Below are 18,102 nucleotides of genomic sequence, written 5' to 3' on the forward strand. Positions count from 1 at the left end.
AATAATAATAATAATAATAATAAACAAACTTTATTTTATATAGTGCCTTTAAAGGTGGCTTCTCAAAGTGCTTTACAGGATGAAAATAACAATAAATAAGAAGAATACACAAGAAAAGACACAATTACAATATATAGAGGAGACTGTGGATGGTGGTACTAAGAAGAGCAGAGGGGTGAAGAATGGAACCAGTTAGGTAAAGGCTTTTCTGAAGAAGAGGGTTTTGAGTCTGGATTTGAAGGAGTTTAGAGAAGGTGACTCTCTGATATCCTTGGACAAAGAGTTCCAGAGCTTGGGGGCATAACAGTAGAAGGCCCTGTCACCCATACAATGTAGACGGGCTTGGGGGACAGTTAGGAGACCAGAATTAGAAGAGCGAAGATTGCGAGGTGGGGAGTAGGGCGATAATAGTTCAGACAGGTACTGAGGTGCCAAGCCATGCAGAGCCTTATAGGTGAGCATGAGGATTTTAAATTCTACATGGAATTTGACCGGAAGCCAGTGCAAATACATCTTTTTAGTGTTTTTTTTGCAAAGTGCAATGAGGTGATGTAATGATGTATAAAAGGGGCTATATAAAAGAAAGGTTAAATTATCATCTGTGTGCATTCTACTACTAAGTACTGGCACACTCTTGTGGTACACAGAAGAATAACAATAAGAGCATCTTACAAAATAAAGCATTCTGAATAGAATTATATTGCAGTGTAGAATATCATCAAAACGTCTGAACAAATTTTCTCTAACATATGGCTTAAACCAGTAGATAAGATGGGTAGATGTGATCACAAGCCCTAATATCCAGTTCATCCAGGACATCAGTTATCCTGCATCAGTTATCAGTAGTACTTTACCAGGAGGAGTCAGGATCCTGATAGTTGTGAAAAGCATCAGCACTTGCCATGGCAGTGTACTACAAATGAGAAGGGGCCCTTAGGCCAAACTAGCCTGCTTCGGTTTGGTCACATCAAACTGCTGACCAGGTCCAACCTTGTTTACTCTCCATGGTCTTGGGAAATCAGGATTTGATGTGCTACAGCTACAAGCTCTGTCATTACAAAAGTTAATAGAATGGAACTAACTTGCATTGTGGTACAAAGAATTACAGAATTATGAGTTTCTCCTTGGAAATTTCAGTGTTGAAATTATTTGTGTATGCTTATGCTTTACCTATTCAAAATGCCTATATTTGTATGGTAATTTTTTTGTGTTACATAAAATGCCCGCATTTCGCAAAACTGTAAATAAATTTGCTATCCAAGGGAGCTTAATTCATTTTTGACTATTAGGTCTGAAAATGAAACAAGAATGTGAGATTCTGTTTTTTGTGGAAGGCTTTATTTTTTAAGACTTCCTCATATTCTAAATAAATAATATAACAAATAAATTTAAACAAACGAGGTTACAAATTAGTAATTTTCTTTTTTTAAATAATAGTAGCCATAGTTATTCCAAGACATTACACTGATGTATATTATTTTCATTGGTCATTCATCATGTGTTCCTTGAAACTGAATGTTTCAAGGAAAAAAAAACAATAATCCAAAGGATGTGTTTGAGCTGAATGGCTCCTGCAATATTTTTTTTAGAGAGGTGAATTGAATTAACCTTACATACCAAGACAGTACTATAAATAGAATCTTCAAATGACGGAATAAAATACATACAGCTTACAAAGCACAGAGAGCAATAAGACTTTATGTTTGAAACCAATCAGTTATGTTTAATTAAAAAGCTTACTTTCCTCTGCCATGAATTTATTAAAAGCTGGCCAAGTTTACTGCATCTTTAAAATATAAATGCTCTATTGTTGCCAAAATAAAATAAAAAATTACCATAACAGGACCCCCTAGTGGTTCTTCTAGTGCAGACACTCACTCAGGTTGAATTGAAGTATCATGTGTTCAAGACACTAGTCATCTGTGACAGGAACTGACCAGGCAGTGGTCCACAGCTGGCACCAGGATAGGTACAGATGGGATGGGTAGGACAGGCTTTCTGCGGTCTTGGCAACACAGAAACTCCTGTGATTTACTGGGCACCTGATGATTTGCAGTAGCGTCAGTGAGAAACATGCCAGTCCTCAGACTCCTCAGGCAGTCAAGGACTGGCCTACTCCCGTGACCTTCAGAAACGTCCAAGCTTTGTGGGGTTGCCAACTACTGCGGCTGCCCCATGCCCAATTTTAGCAAGGTCATGGCCCTTATTTTTGTTTTTTACTTGTTTTTGAATTCAAAGACTAAGGGATCTTTAATGTTAGTCAAAATGTCCTACAGATGGAATATAAAAGCTTTGTTGAGAACATCCTGGCTTTTAACATGACAGTTTGGTATGGAAACCTGGGGTTGAAAAGCAAAACCAAACTGTCCAAAATTGTGAAAATGGCAGGAAAACTAATTGAGAAACAGCAGCCCCAGCTCAGCAATTTATACCATAATACAGTTCTCAGAATGGCAAAGAACATCACAGCTGATTCCACCCATCCACTCCATTCTCAATACATGATGCCCCCATCAGGGAGATGGTATAGGATACCAAATTCAAATAAAGACATTTATAAGAAGTCCTTTGTCAATAAATGTATGTAAATATAACCCTCCCACTACCTATTTATCAATTTTTGTATGTATTACTGTATTATCCATCTAATTATGCATAATCATTTCATGTATTTTATGTGATTTTACAATACTTTTATGGGAGAAGCCAAAGGCAAATTTCCACAGTAATGGACAATAAAGTATCTACAGTATCTATCATGGCTCTCAGTATAAAGGGGCCAGGCCAGGGCAGGTGGACCCCTGAGGCACAGCAGGCATTCAGTGAACTAAAGCACCTCTTCCCTACTGCACCCATCCTTCACCATCTGGATTCCACAATGTGGACCATTTCCACAGTGCCAGGTGGAGGTGGATGTGTCAGATGTGGGAGTAGGCACAGTCCTTTCTCAAGGCTTGGGAGCATCTCTCATACTCTTTCATGTTCCTTTTTATTCCCGGAAGTTGTCCCAGAAGGTGCGAAACTACTATGTGGGTGATTGGGAACTCCTGGCAGTCAAGACGGCCCTTGAGGAATGGGAACATTTCCTAGAGGGAACCTTGCACCACCTTTTTGGTTTTGACAGATCACAAGAATCTGGAGTGCATAAAAGAAGACCAAAAGACTAATCCCTGGACAGATGTGTTGCGTCCTGTTCTTATTCTGGTTTGAATTCACCATCTCCTGTCAGCTGGGATTGAAGAATGGCAAAGCTGACTTGTTGATGATCTATGCTACAGACCAGGCTTCATCATCCCAGAACACCGCATCCTGTACTTCTGGTGGGTACAAAACAGCCTGCAGTACCTTGTGTACTGGAGTGGCTGTGGACCAGAGGTACGATCATGTGTGCCAGCCCAGGACCTCTGAGCACTCTGAATGGCCCATGCCTTCCACGTCCAAAACCCCAGGAAACCCTGTCGGGTGCTCAGAGAGAGAGTCTGTTGAGAGGGTGGCACTGTTATACCAGAGTGAGCCAGAAATCATAGCCCTCAGTCTCCTTGGAAACTGGGCACATTTGCACGAAGAGTTGAAAACCTCCTGGGGCTGTTTGGCCTCACTCAGGCCAATTGTCACAACCGCATTCTTCCAACTAACAGGTGCCAATTCCATAAAGCCCAGGATATTTAAACCCTGCTCCGCCACTGATCCAGTGCTCTGTCATTGAGATACCTTCCAACCTGGGATAGTGCTCTCAGCATTACTAAGTTGTCCTGTGTCTCTAAAGGACAATCAGCCTGAATTGTTCCTAAGAGATTCTCTGCCTTGAGCCTGCGCTGCCTGTCTGCTCTCCAAGCACCAAACACCGGACCAGTGGTATGTTTCCAAACCTTCTGCCTGCAACCCTCACAGTAGTGCTGCCACCCTGCCTGTATCTACCTTGACAGCTGTGCTCTCTCTTTCTTTCATGGATCGGTCCCATCCGCTACCACTCTACATCCTCAGCAATCTCCATCTGCCTCCACCTGCTGTCCTGCTTCGGCTACACCCATCACCAATCATTTGTTTCCCAGCCTTCTCAGGACTCTAGCAATTTGATTCGTCAGTCTGACAGCAAGACACGGCTGTCTTCATCTGCTCTTCACATCATAACAGGGATCCTTTGGAATGAAAAGTTCTACGTAAATGTAATAAAAAATAATTCTATTTAAGGATATTTTTGAATGACAAATTTAATAGGTGTAAAATGTGAACTATAAAAAATGATAGAAAAAAGTAGCATCGCAACAGCCTAATCATTAGGAATTTTACACAGCAACGTTCATCTTCAGAAAGGTAAATTTGCAGAAAAATTGCAATTGATGTGTTTCTTGTTCTATGAACACTTAAAAACATTAATGTTGCTTTAAAATTCTGACATTCCTTGTTTCAATCCAGGCCTCTTAAGCAGGTAATCAGATTCATAATTACATTATGTATGATATGTAAATGTCAACTCTTCTGTCTTTAAAATTTGTAAAAATATAAAACAGAGACATATTCATACATTACTCAGTTGAATTAGCTGCTTGGAGGCACTTCATTAAATACTCCCACTGGTTGTCTTCAGCATAGTCAGATACCTCTAGTCACTAGAAGAGTGTTGCGCAGGATCCTGAATATGTATTTCATTACATAATTACTCAGATAATTACATAAGGCATACATCAGGTTGCACTGATATTAAATTAATTGAATGACTTAATAAAACTTAAAAATTGTCTTTGGAACAATTACAGTCTTTTCCAGGTTTCTAAATGAATCAGGATACATAAGAGAGAGATAGTAAGGTGTTACAACATTTACTGTATATAGGATATTGCGTATTAAAAGATGGTTGCCATTTAAAATGCAAAAATACTGTAGAGTCTGTAATAAGTTAGGATGATTAATCCCTAAAAGAAATGTACACATCCGTAAAATTATATGAATCTAAACAATGCATCTCTTGCAAACTTTAGAACAGATTTAATTTCAAAACATGGATTTAAAATTCATGAGTACATGCAGGATACAAAATCAATCGAATGTTATATGAATTACATTATTGTGCTTGAGAAGATGGAAATAAGTCTGTAGTTTCAGGTGGTACTAACTATTCCTTAAAAAAATTCTATCTATGCAATTTAGCTTAGGTAAAATAAAGAAAATAATTTTAAACCTCATTACTTAACATACCATTTTACTTCGAATGGTTGCAAATTATTTGCCCATAAATATAATAAAATCAACAATGCTGGTGAATAATTTCAGAATAACCTCTCTAGTATATTGTCACATAATTGGGTGTTGCTTACAAAACACAAGAGCTACTAAAATGGACCAAGTAGTTTTCTACAAGAGGTAATGCATTGAATGAGTATGATTGTGCTATAGAAAGCAATTTCACTCTAGTGGCCACTACATAGTTATGATGTGAGATGGAGGTTAAGTACATGCTTTCAAAAGAAAACAACAAACAGAACAACAGAATATATTAATTTATGTGATTATGGACAAATACTGTGTATACATAGCAAAATGCCAAGCAAATATATGTTATATATTATTTATTTGTTTTCTTTACATGAAATATGTAATAATGCAGATGTACAATATTTGGAATATTTCAATATCGAAATATTCACGTATTCACATTGTAGAATTTGTCTACAAATGGAAGCCGATTGACAAAACAGATGTCGTATTCCAAAAAAAATGTCTTCCCTTGAAGAACATCTTCAGATGCACCTAAGCCAATGTGTCCATTTTCTCTATTCTGGAATAATGCATCGAGATAGTGGAAATAAACTTTCAAGCCTAATATGGTAATTTAGACAAAATGTGTGTTTAAAAGATGATAGCGATAGTTATGATATACATTTTGGGCAGTGCACTTACAATTAGGATTGTAATCCTTCTTGCTTTTGTGATGAGTAAATCATAACTCTGTTGTACCTTCTTTTTAAATACTGAGTAGTTTTGAACTGCATGCGTGAATAAAGAAATTGCATAGTAGAAGGAATTCCATAGTTTTTCCTTTACAGAACATCAGCAGAAAATGGCACACCATCTTCCTAAACCTCCAAGGTCACCCTAGGAACAACAGAAGTGTCCAGATACACAAGATAATTACTCACTATATAATGTATTTCAGAAATACTGTTAAGACAGATATGCACCTTGGGGAGTAGAACTCCTCAAGAATACATTGTTTGAAATGCGCTGAAGTTGTTTAGAAATCCCCTTGCCTGTCGTTTTCTCATTTGATGTTGTCTTTATTTTCTTGTGTGCACTGCAAAAGTCATCCCCAGGGAGTTAATTCAGCACTTAAAAGAAGCCCTGCTCTTAACCTTTGTGTTCACCTTGATTGTCAAAAAGGCTACTTTTTCTTAATACCAATTGGAGATGAACCAACCTGCTTTTGTGGTTCCTGGGCTCTTCTTCAGGCTATGCCACATCCCCAGGTCACACTTCATTTCTCTAATTGGTGGAAATTGTCTCTGTTTCTCATATGATTCTAGTGGTATTAAATCCAGACTCAGGTTGTTGGGAGTTTTCTTATTATTTTTAACAGCATAATAAAACCAAGTGCAGAACAACAGAGCTAAATTCTTTAATGAAACATCTCAGCAACAGTAGTTATTATATGGATACTCATAAAAAACACATGGAAAGTAAAGCTATGAGAAGAGATGTATTAATATTTATCTTGAGTGGTGGAGCTTCTTTATTGTACAAAATCCCACTCTACAAGTCTATTCCACTAAATAATTTCTTACCACATTTTAAATAGTCTGTCTCCCAAAAATGTTACTTACTAATTTTTAATTATGCCCCCTGTTGTGAGTAACTAGTTTTAAATGGGGTTGAATATGTTTTATTTAGGTTTTTTATATTTGATGATTTTGCAAAGCAGTAGTACAGTGATGCAGTTCTTGCCTCACAGTGCTGTGGCCCTGGGTTCAATTCTGGACAGTATGGTGCTCTGTTTTCCCTGCATTGATGTTGGTTTCCTCCGAGTGCTCTGGTTTTCTCCCATAGTCAGAAGACATACTGGTAGGTTAATTGGCTTCTGGGAAAACTGGCCCTTGTGTAAGTGCATGTCTCTGTGTGCCCTGTAATAGACTGGCGCCTTCTCCAGGGTGTATCCTACGTTATGCTCATTGCTTGCTGGGATAGGCTGCGCTCCCCTGTGACCCTGAACTGGATAAAATAGTTGGATAAATGTTGCAACGCAATAAGAAATTTGGAACATGAATTCCTATATTTAAAATGGAATTATTTAAACATTTTAAACAAATGTTTAAATAATTCAATCCAGTGTAATACTGTCTATATTTAAAACTGTTTTTTTAGGTATTGATAAAGATATTGATCCGAGATCCTTTTAACAAAATATCAACACTTCAGTTACAGCAATGGCTTTGCCATATTAAAATACTACATTTACTGGTACTGTTAGGGGTAAAAATGCAATGCCTGCTAGCCAAAGATTTTCCATTCTTTTTCATTTTTTAGTGTTTTGTGTGGTCATTTCTGGCTGTGAAAATAACCTTGTGTACAAAAGTTTATGATACTTTATGTTTTGACAGTTGTGTTTAAATGATTAAATTATTGAAAATCCATTTTTATTGTGTATTATATTAAATGTAGGACTTATTTATTGGAAACTGATTTAATGATTATTCTCTGGTAGTACCGATTGTTGCTGGAGTGTGAAATAAGCAAAAACCTTTTGGTTTCACTTTGTTGAAGCTGTCGAATGGGGCTAACTGCCGCACGAAAACAAATCACCCATTTCCATATAAAAGCTATACAACTAGAACAATTTTGAATGTCTTAAGAAATTCATTGTTTATCATTTACATTGCCAAGAATCATAGTAAGTCTTAATTTAGGTTGAAGACTGTTGTGGATGAAAAGTAGGGTATACAGTACCATCATGTATCTTGTAGTTATTTTCTTTTGAAAAGACTGTTGGCAATGAAGAACAGAGAAGAGCTCACCCATTTGGTCATTATTGCTTTTGAAACCACTTCAGCCAGTGGAATTAAAAAAGTCAAAAATTGTTTCTGATCTCATCATTACTGTATGGTTGTGAATATAAAGCAATCAGGTATTTGTGACAGAGGTAGCAGGTTTGATTGATACCACAGAAAAAAAAAAGAATGTATTAGACCTTCAGCCAGTTACCAGTAGAATAGGGTTTAAAACTACATTGTGTCAAGAGCATTAAAAACAATATACTACTCACAATCAAATTGACTCAGTCCAGTCCAATCTTTTGTAAAAACTAAAATAGTGTCAGGAACACTCTATCTTAGGTCAGTGGTAGTTATTTTTATCACTGTTTTATGATTGTGCCTAAACAATGCATGTTTCTCACCATCTATTGTGTATATATAATATTTAAGCACAGTAGATACATATTCTTTCCAAAACAGTCACATACAGTATGATGTTCAAATATTTTAAAATCTCATCTATATACAGTATGAGTATATTTATGCACACAATTTAAATGTTAAATTCAGCCAACTGCATATACAGTAAGTGACATACTGTACTGGTATACTGTAAGAGTGTTACATAATATTATGTAAAAACTCTCTGCTTATTGCAACCTATAATCCTGAAGATTGTGGATGAAGATTTGTCATTAAACTGTCCTATCTCATACTCAGCATGGTTGTATGGCAGTTAACATTGCTGCCCCCCCAGCTTTGTGGTCTGAGGTTTTATTCCAGACACAGGCACTTTCTGTGCGGAGTCTGCATTTTCTCCCTAAATTTTCTGCTGGATATTCTGGTTTCCCTCTGCCTTCCAAAGGCATACAGACTAGGCTGATTTGGTGTTTCTAACTTGTCCCTGTGTGCTTGTTTGTGTATGTGTGTATGTGCTCTTCAGTAGCCTGTTGTGTCATCCAAGATGTACTGTAGTGCTTCTGGAAGAGACTGTGTTGCCAACCCTTACTGAGAAAAAGGAGCATTCTGTAAAACACACTGAAAAGTGAATTGTGAATGTTAACTACCACAGTGGCAAACAGTCTTTAAAGACTGCAGGAAAAGTCCTGGTTATACTCAGACCCATAATTATTTAATTAGGTCTCAATAAGATTAATGAAGTAATTAAAAAGAGTGCCAGAAATAAATTCTAGCAATGAGGTGGAATAGAAGATTCAAGGTTGTGTGAAGGTCTGATTATTTATTGTTACTACTGGATTAATCTACCACCTTCTAACTGCAGAAAATACAAGCTCCTACTACATCCTGCCAACAGAAACCTCCCATCTCAATCATCCCCGTTGAGAGAAACACAGTAATTGATCAGAATCAGAAATATACAATATACAAAATACACAAAGCTATGGTCAGATTACAGTGCATCTAAATTCAGCAAGGAAATAGCTCCATCAGGAAGAAAAGCCATAAGTTTGCACCATTCTGAGAAGTGGATTATTATTTAACATGTTCATTATTTAACATGTTTTCTCAAAACACTAAACTAAACAAAACACTGTAAGAGATAAACAGGAGCTAACTTAGTCATTTTTAGTTATTGCCTTTATTCATTAGCAGTTAAAAAGCCCAACAATTTTAAAAAGGACTTTTTAAAATGTTTTCTCTTATTTTTTTCTGTTCCACTTGTATTTGCAATACCCATTTTAAGCACATTTTGTTGTCTACAATAGTGTGAACCTGGAACAAGCTACCCAGTCATACTTTCGGAGCTGATACCATGGCATCTTTCCAGAAACAGCTGGAAGAGATCCCGAGATCACTTAGCTAACAATGAAGTTAGCTGGGCTGAATGGCCTCTTCACTTTTGCAAACTTTCTTTTGTTCAGATAAAAAAATATGTAAATACTGTACATGCTGACACATCATTTACATTGTCTAGACAATGAGGGGAAGCAATGAAAAAGCCATCATAACATATATAGTTAAAAATCTAGAATTCAACCAAAGTCGTTTTCTTAGAATTGTTCACTATTTTTAGGATGGATTCCACAAGTAGCTTGTTCAAGTTCAGTGTTTCCTATCTTATAAATATAGTTTATATGGTTCTGATACAGACACGCTTCACTAGTCTACATTACATTTGATCTTCTCAGTGTTTACCCAGTCTTAAATTTTATGTCCATGTTTTGTTCAATTTCCTTTGCAGCTTCTGCAGTGTTATCTACAGTAAGTCCCATACTGTATTTTGGTATCATCCACAAGCCTGATTAGATAAACTAAATATACCAGAAACTAGATCTAAATCTTACCCCCTCCGTTTAAGAATACATTACGGTGAAACGTATTAGACATTTTATAAATATTTATATATAACGTCATATATTTATATCCATGACTGTTGTCAGATGTTAAAAGCACAAGATTGCCCTTTTCTAATCCCATGTTGATTGTCCAACTGATAGAGAATCCTACTGACTGCCATACTGATGATCCTTCAGTTTATTTCTTAATTTTGCTTCGTTATGGTTTCGTCACCATTTTCAAGGATGGGTGCTAAATTAGTTATTTTCCAAGTCTTTTGAAGAAAAGCATGCAGTATATAGACTAGTCTGTCTAGTGGGATAGAGAAAGAAAGATATGACACTTACTTTAAAAAGAACATCTTCACCCATTATCTTTCAACTGACATGGGATTTTCAGTATGCTTTACAGAACACATAAAGAAAAAACAACATCATCTTGTAACTAAGATTATAAAACCAGATAATAATAAAGCATAATTCATTCAAATAAAAGGCAGATTTATTGATGCATGCTCATCACAGTGCATGCAGTACCAGGAACAAGGATTCGAGTTCTTAATTATTGTAAATAAACAATAACGTAAGCCACATGTCAACTAAGAACTATTTTCAAAGTTTTACATGACTTTATCTTACCGAGGACAATGATTTCTATAATTAAAAATATAATTAAGTATAATATCAGTCACAAAATGTGGATAAGTGAGTGGTTAATGTTACATTAAAACATTTAGCATTTTTATCCTGAAAGAAACATGAACTTTACCTTTACCCAGATGTATTTAGCTTTGCATTACATTTTAATTACATTTTGCAGCTGCCAATTTCACAGAAAATTAATTTGGAACCAGCACCAGATACTACCAGAGTTCATTTGGAACAGTGACAAAGTCAGTTACTGTATATAAAGTTCATGTCTGTGTATCTGACTTTTCATTAGAGTGATTGAACCTTTTGTTGCAGAGTTAAAAGTAATTAGATTTCATTTCAAGAGTTTGTGCACATTGAATTTATATGCAAGTGTGTGGGCTTGTTGTTTACTTTAGAACAATTAATCGCTTGAAAAATCTCTCTGACATTATTCATGCCATATCTTCATAAAAATGAAAAACATTTACTGCATGTCTGCAACTTGGGATATTGCAAGCAAACCAGAATTTTACTTTCTTAACCAATGGCCTGGATAGTTTTGTGGTTTGGTTTAATTGTTTCTTAGAATAATTAATTACCCTTCATGTTGTAAATACAGTTAGGTAGAAAGCTAGTAAGCGAGTAGCAGTGGTTTGACAATATACAAAAATGATCATTACGGCATTAACTAGATCAAACAGAATATTAAATTATTGGAGAATGTCAGTATCTCATCGCACAAAATGAGAAAATAAGAGAACTAAGCCAATTGAAAATATTTTTTTAAGTATTCTTCATTGAAAAATCATCTCATTCAGCATATCTTAGATTAAAACTCGTGTTACCACCACTACTGATAATAATACCATCCCTACATTGTGTTTGATTTTAAAACAACATCCCCCAAATTCTAAAAATAATATAAATTTAAACAACAGATGGCACTATTTGGCTAACAATAAAGATGTCTCTCGTGCAAAAGTAGACTTCAGTTTTGCTATATTTAGCCGAATGCTCGATAAAAGAATCACAAGGCAATATACAGTAAAGCTTCAATAAACACAGCCAATGTATTTGTTCAATTAATTTTTTCAAACAGCAAAGCCTGAGAACAGAGATACTTAATTGCCTGAATTCTATGTTAAGCAAACTATAAAAACTTCCCTGCTTAATTATGGTTAGTCACGATGGGAATATTCATTTGTAGAAGCTTGTTTATTTCAATAAATTATTAATGTTACTTACCATTTGCATGTTAGACTTAAAAGTACACAATATCCATGAGGAAATGAGAAATATTTTTTAATTATAAGAGAAAGAATAAGAACTGATCCATTAATAAATACATATAATATAACTTTAATTATGCCTTCAGTAAATCAAAATTGCATTACAACAGAACACATGTCACTTTCATTATTATGATGGAAATATGAGGATAAGGTATTAAAAATAGTCTGGTGAAGATGATTGTTAATGTTATTTGCTTGTATGGAAAATCTATCCACATGCAAATGGATACAAAAATTAGAAATGTGTTCTATTTGCATCAATATTTGCATAATAATGCAGTGATGTTCAGTAGTGATACACTCTTATCCTTTTGAAGAAATATGTTGCATTGTAGATATGTAAAATAAATTATAAGAATCAAAATCAATGTAATGTTTTTATACAGCTTTATAAAACATAATCACAGGACTGCCATTTGCAAAAGATGGCGCATTGTGTGTTTGTTAGTTTAGTATGCTTAAGTCTTTCTAATGATTTCCATTCTGCAACAATCTAGCCACGATTATAAGTTAAATAGAACATTATTTACCATGGTTAACATATATTATCAGTTTATGTAAACAATGAGGACACTTCTGGCCATGACTGCATAAGGTTATTCAATAGCATCAAAACTAATGGAATTTTCCCTCCTTCTTATTTCTGACTTTGAAAAGAGAAACAAGCAGAACCATTCATCTAAGCAGTTCATATCCCAAGAGTGGGTCTGTGAATACAATGGCTAAATCAGAGATGGGAGGCATAACACCAACAACTGCAGCTCTGGCAGGAACAGCCGTTGTAACAATACTGACAGCCTGAAGACATCCCTCATGCAGTGGCATAGCTGGGAGATTAAATGATCTGATGGGAGGCATTTGAATGTATGAAAAACAGGTAACCGAAATGGACAACTGTTAACTTTTGCTGGATTGAGTACTGATTTCAAACTAATGTTTGAGAAATATACATAGCTCAATTATTAAAGTAACTAATACTAATACTAAGATTTTATACATTTTTACAACTTAATTAAAGGGCTTCTATTTGCAAAAATGCAATTTGAGTGTGACTGCACTATAATAGAAGGCAGTGTCCGTGGCTTTGTCAAAAGAGACAGAGCATTATGCTTAACCCATGGTACTGAAAAATGTGACATTTCATCAATTATAACATTTGGACTTCGACACAACATTGAATTATGTTTCAGCATTTGCAAAGAACTGGTGTACAAAGTGCCAAGTTCTGTTATCACTGGAAAACAATATAAGTCAGTGAACTTCTGAAAGAGGTACACTATATGTCACCTTAAATGCAGTCAACAAATGAAAACAATATCTACAGTATGCTTAAACAGATTTTGTTGTAGATTATGTTTAGACTATGTAGTGTGAAAAACTGCCTCATGTTCCATAAGACTGACACCTGATGGCCAGATATTGATATCGATATTGTATATATATTGTATGGCCACGCAGGGCGCTTTGGCCATGCGCACACAAGGCGGGCTGAGAACAGCGCCTGTGGGCGGGACTACGGGACTGTATACAGTGGGACAGAAGCTAGGAGACAGTCTCTTCCCTTCGTGTGTGTGTGTGTGTGTGTGTGTGTGTGTGTGCAGCGCTGTAACCCCTGTCCCTGTGTGTGTACCTTTCCCTGGTTCGAGTTAATAAATGTGTTGTTCAACCCCATTCCCTGAGTCTCATGCCTGCTCCATTCCGTACCAAAACCCGCAGTCTTTACAATATTTTTCTAGGTGTTGCAGTCCACTTATTAAGTCTACAAACTATACATCAGAATACTAAGGAGGAATTACTACTAAGTTAAAACGGGTCACCAAAATGCTTAGAATATGTATTTCTATGTATTATTATATATAGAATTACCAGGTTAATTTTAAGTGATATCATGCTTTGCACTGAAACAATTCTGCTTTGAAGTAATCAGTCAGCAGGTCTTGGAATTAGAATAGACATTTCAGTATTTGTGCCAGCATTGCTCTGGGTAACATAAATTATGATATCCCACTCAAAGCTGGACACACTAAAGTGCAAACAGTAGAATAAATAAACCCACATTAATGACTATGGCATGCGTGGGCTGTGTCTGAGGTAGGATGGAAGGCAAGAGGTTGATGTTTGCTAATAAAATCCCCTTGAAGCCAGCACTCAGACAGCCTACTATACACATTATACAGAGTGATTAAAAAGTGAGGTGAGGCAGTTCAACAAGATGTCTCATCATAGTATGCATGGCAGCAATCTGCATCAAGTCTAAATGGGAAAAAAATATGAACAGGAATTCAACTGAACTAAATACAGTACAATTGAAACAAAAAGATGTAGTTAACATACTGTACAGTAGGATTAAAATGAATGTATTTTATGATCGCTCAAAGTACATTTGCGATTTTTTTGAAATTGTATATTTTGCGATTTTTTTGAAATTGTATATTTTGAGTTTATTTGTGTTGTGGGATCAGGTCCTGGCTGGCCTACTGTTGTTTTATCCTTGAACAGGGTACTTCGCTCTAAGTGATTCAGTAAAATGTATAACTGGATACACTCCAGGTCATCATTGCAAAGAACAATTTGTTCTCAACTGACATACCTACAGTATCTACATACAGTACAGGTTAGTATTGGATGCATGACAACAAACTCAAACATTACTGACTCTCACATGCCTGTGTACAGTAATTTGTGCAATGCCTTGCAACTGGACTTGCTTTTGCTTGGCTATTTTTTGTTTTGTTTTGCACAGCACACTGGGATGCATAGGACCTTATATAATAAGGCATCTGTATTTTATTAAAATTAAACAGATGGAAATCAACTTCTTAAAAGATTCAGGCTAAAATCAAAAAGTGTTAAAATAATAAGAAACCTCAACAGAATAACTCAAAATTCATGTTTTGACAATTGGAAATCAGTTATATCAACTGATTTATTGTAACATTTATAAAAGTGGAAAACTTAAACCTTTTACTTCAATAATGCCACAGCAATTCATTCCTTAATAATTAACAGAGTACTCAGGATATTAACATTTCAGATGGAATAATAAGACTAAAATGTCTGTTTGCTTGCAAAGCACATTATTTTACAACACTAAGGAACTGAAAATGTTACTAAAAGAGAGATCCTTTTCTAAATGTTTAAAAAAGCACCACTAAACAGACTGCTTTCTTTAGTTCGTAGAAGCCCTTTATCTTGTTTTAGCTCCTCACAATCAAAATTAATACACGGATATGAAATACTTGTGTTCTAATGATGCACTAGCATCTATGCTGGAATAATAAATTATCTAACTACAATTGTTTTGATAAAGCTTTACTTCCTAGTTTCAAGAACTGACTCTGTGTGATTAATCCAGTTTCATAAACATAAAAATTCAAAACACACAACCTATTCAGAATGACTTAAAATTCTTTACCACTCATATATGGCAGTACCAATGGAAGTAGGGCAATCATTATCTCACAAAAGATTAAAAACAGTCAGCTGCTGCAATTACAAGCCAGTCATAACTTCTCCAGCCTGATATGAGGCATGCTACACACCTCTGAGCACATTAATTTCTAAATGCTTTATGAGACTTTGCAGAAGTAATAAACATTTCATTTCATTTGTACTAAACAGCAGCATTAATTACTCCCCTCCAATTATATTTGCAACCCCGAAACACAAATATATATATACACTGTTAATTATGTTTAGGAAGCTTATCAGTGAGGCAGACCACCATTTTCCCATTTTCATTTAATAAATATATAAGCAATGAAAGGCTCAATTAATTTCTCTCAGTGTATTATTTAGGTAGGTGGCACCTTTCCAGCATGGTTATTTCATAAGTCTGATTATTTTAATGCAAGCAATGCACATGGTGCTTGGAATGAATCAATGCTAATAGTTCTACATCAATTTCCATGGTGCTGAAATCTGCAATTGAACTGGACATTGCATCCTACATTTCTAAATTGATGAAGCTTGCTGTAATTTGATTTTGTGTTCTATGATCACAGAAAGAAGGAAATTTGATGTGTTTGGAAAAATAGTCTGAATCCTATGCTTATCTTCCAGAATCATAAATGTCAGGACATAGTCACAGCCTTGAATAATAGACCATGTCTAACATACAGGATCCCTAGTATTTCAACTAGCTTGCTATTTAAAAATGAAAACGTTAACCTCATTGCAGGATTTCATAACCATTTGACACTAGTCTTTTCTGGGGAACATAAATACAAGGAACAAAATTGAACTATAAAATTATAATTAATGTGGCATATAAAAATGTTTTATTCTGGTTCAGGACAGCTTGACAAACCACTGTTAAAGATACTACAAAATGAATAGTAATAGAGGTGGAAATATCACAGTTTATTTAACTTATTTAGCAACTACTTCCATGGTTGTAAAAACACCAACACAAGTGCTCATGGAAATAAAAATATTGACATTGTTAGCAATGGTAAGTGTGAAAGTATGAATTGGCAAATGCAATTAATTGCTAAGGAATATGGCTACTTTCATGCAGTACTGTATGCATTATTACTGGATTATTGTTACGACCCCAAGTGTCTAGGGGTAAATGGGTGTAACATTTAGGATACTGTTTTGGACGCAGGTGCGTTCTGGTGAGGGACTTAGGAAGCGTGATAACTGGGGTTGGTGCAAAAAGTGATAATTTTAAGTTGAATAAGTGACTGGTATGAAATAAGACACAATAACACACAGGGTAAGGAACTAGACTGGTGCCAACGAAAAGAAAATAACAAACAAAATGGAGCTGGCTAGAAAGTGAGGGAAAGTTAACCTGACTACAAAAGAAAACCCGAAACACACGGTGTTCGGCGTCTTCACCCTAGCTAACCTCCATTGACTACCCAAAACCATACAAAACAAACGGCACTCACCCGTACTAAACTAGTGTGACTAATACAAGAATCAACTACGTGTGTGCAAAATGTACCCAACAACCTGAACTAACCTTATACACAAACGTTCACACAAATCCACAAGTGAACTACGAATACAAATGAGAGTAGACAAGTAATAGGGTACATAAGAACACAGAGGTTGATACAATAACAAGTTTGGGCAAGGTTATGGCAAAATAAGGATAACACAAACAAACAAAAGTACAAAGAGATGAACAGAAACCAACACAACAACAAAGCTGAAGCTATACGAAAACACACACACACTAAGCAAAACAACAAACCAACAAAGCCAAAGCAAAACCTGAAGCGAAGCGAAAACCAAAGCCAAGCGGGACCGAAGTCAAACAAAAGGCCTCTTCCTTCTGAAAGCCTCCATGTTGAATAAGATGAGTTGTGATTGGTCGAGAAGCTAATTGAAGATGATGTCATATGGAAACAGTGGTGTAATGATGGACCAATGGGGGAGGGAGAACAATCAAAGTCAGAAGTGTGGAACATAACAAAAACACACAGACCACACACTGGGACGTAACAATTATGGAAAAAAAATTGCCTTTCTTGTATTTTTTATCAGTTTGCTTTGCTGGGATGAGAGACCTTTTTCCTGCACTCCTCCCGATTAAAACCTGATCTCAGCAGTCTGCTTTCAATAATACAGTGCAACAATAGTAACCAATGACATAACCAATGACAGCAGAAGTAGCATGATGGACCACATGTATTGTTTTGTTTCCAATTGCTAATGGGGTAGGAAGAGAAATCCAAAACGTGTTGTAAATAAGCTGTCTAGAATCAGTGCTTTTGCTGTGCTTCAGCACTAACCTACTGTAGATATTTTATCTGCTTTTCCAGAATAAATAGTTTGTTAAAACAGAAAGCACAATTATAGATGCAAAATGATTTCCAAATGTAAGAGGGGTGGCATGGTGGCACAGTGGTTAGCATTGCAGTGCTGGAGCCCTGGATTCAGTTCCAGGCATGGGGTGCTCTC

Source organism: Atractosteus spatula, chromosome 5, assembly GCF_055471065.1.
Source record: "Atractosteus spatula isolate fAtrSpa1 chromosome 5, fAtrSpa1.hap1, whole genome shotgun sequence".
NCBI lineage: Eukaryota > Metazoa > Chordata > Actinopteri > Semionotiformes > Lepisosteidae > Atractosteus > Atractosteus spatula.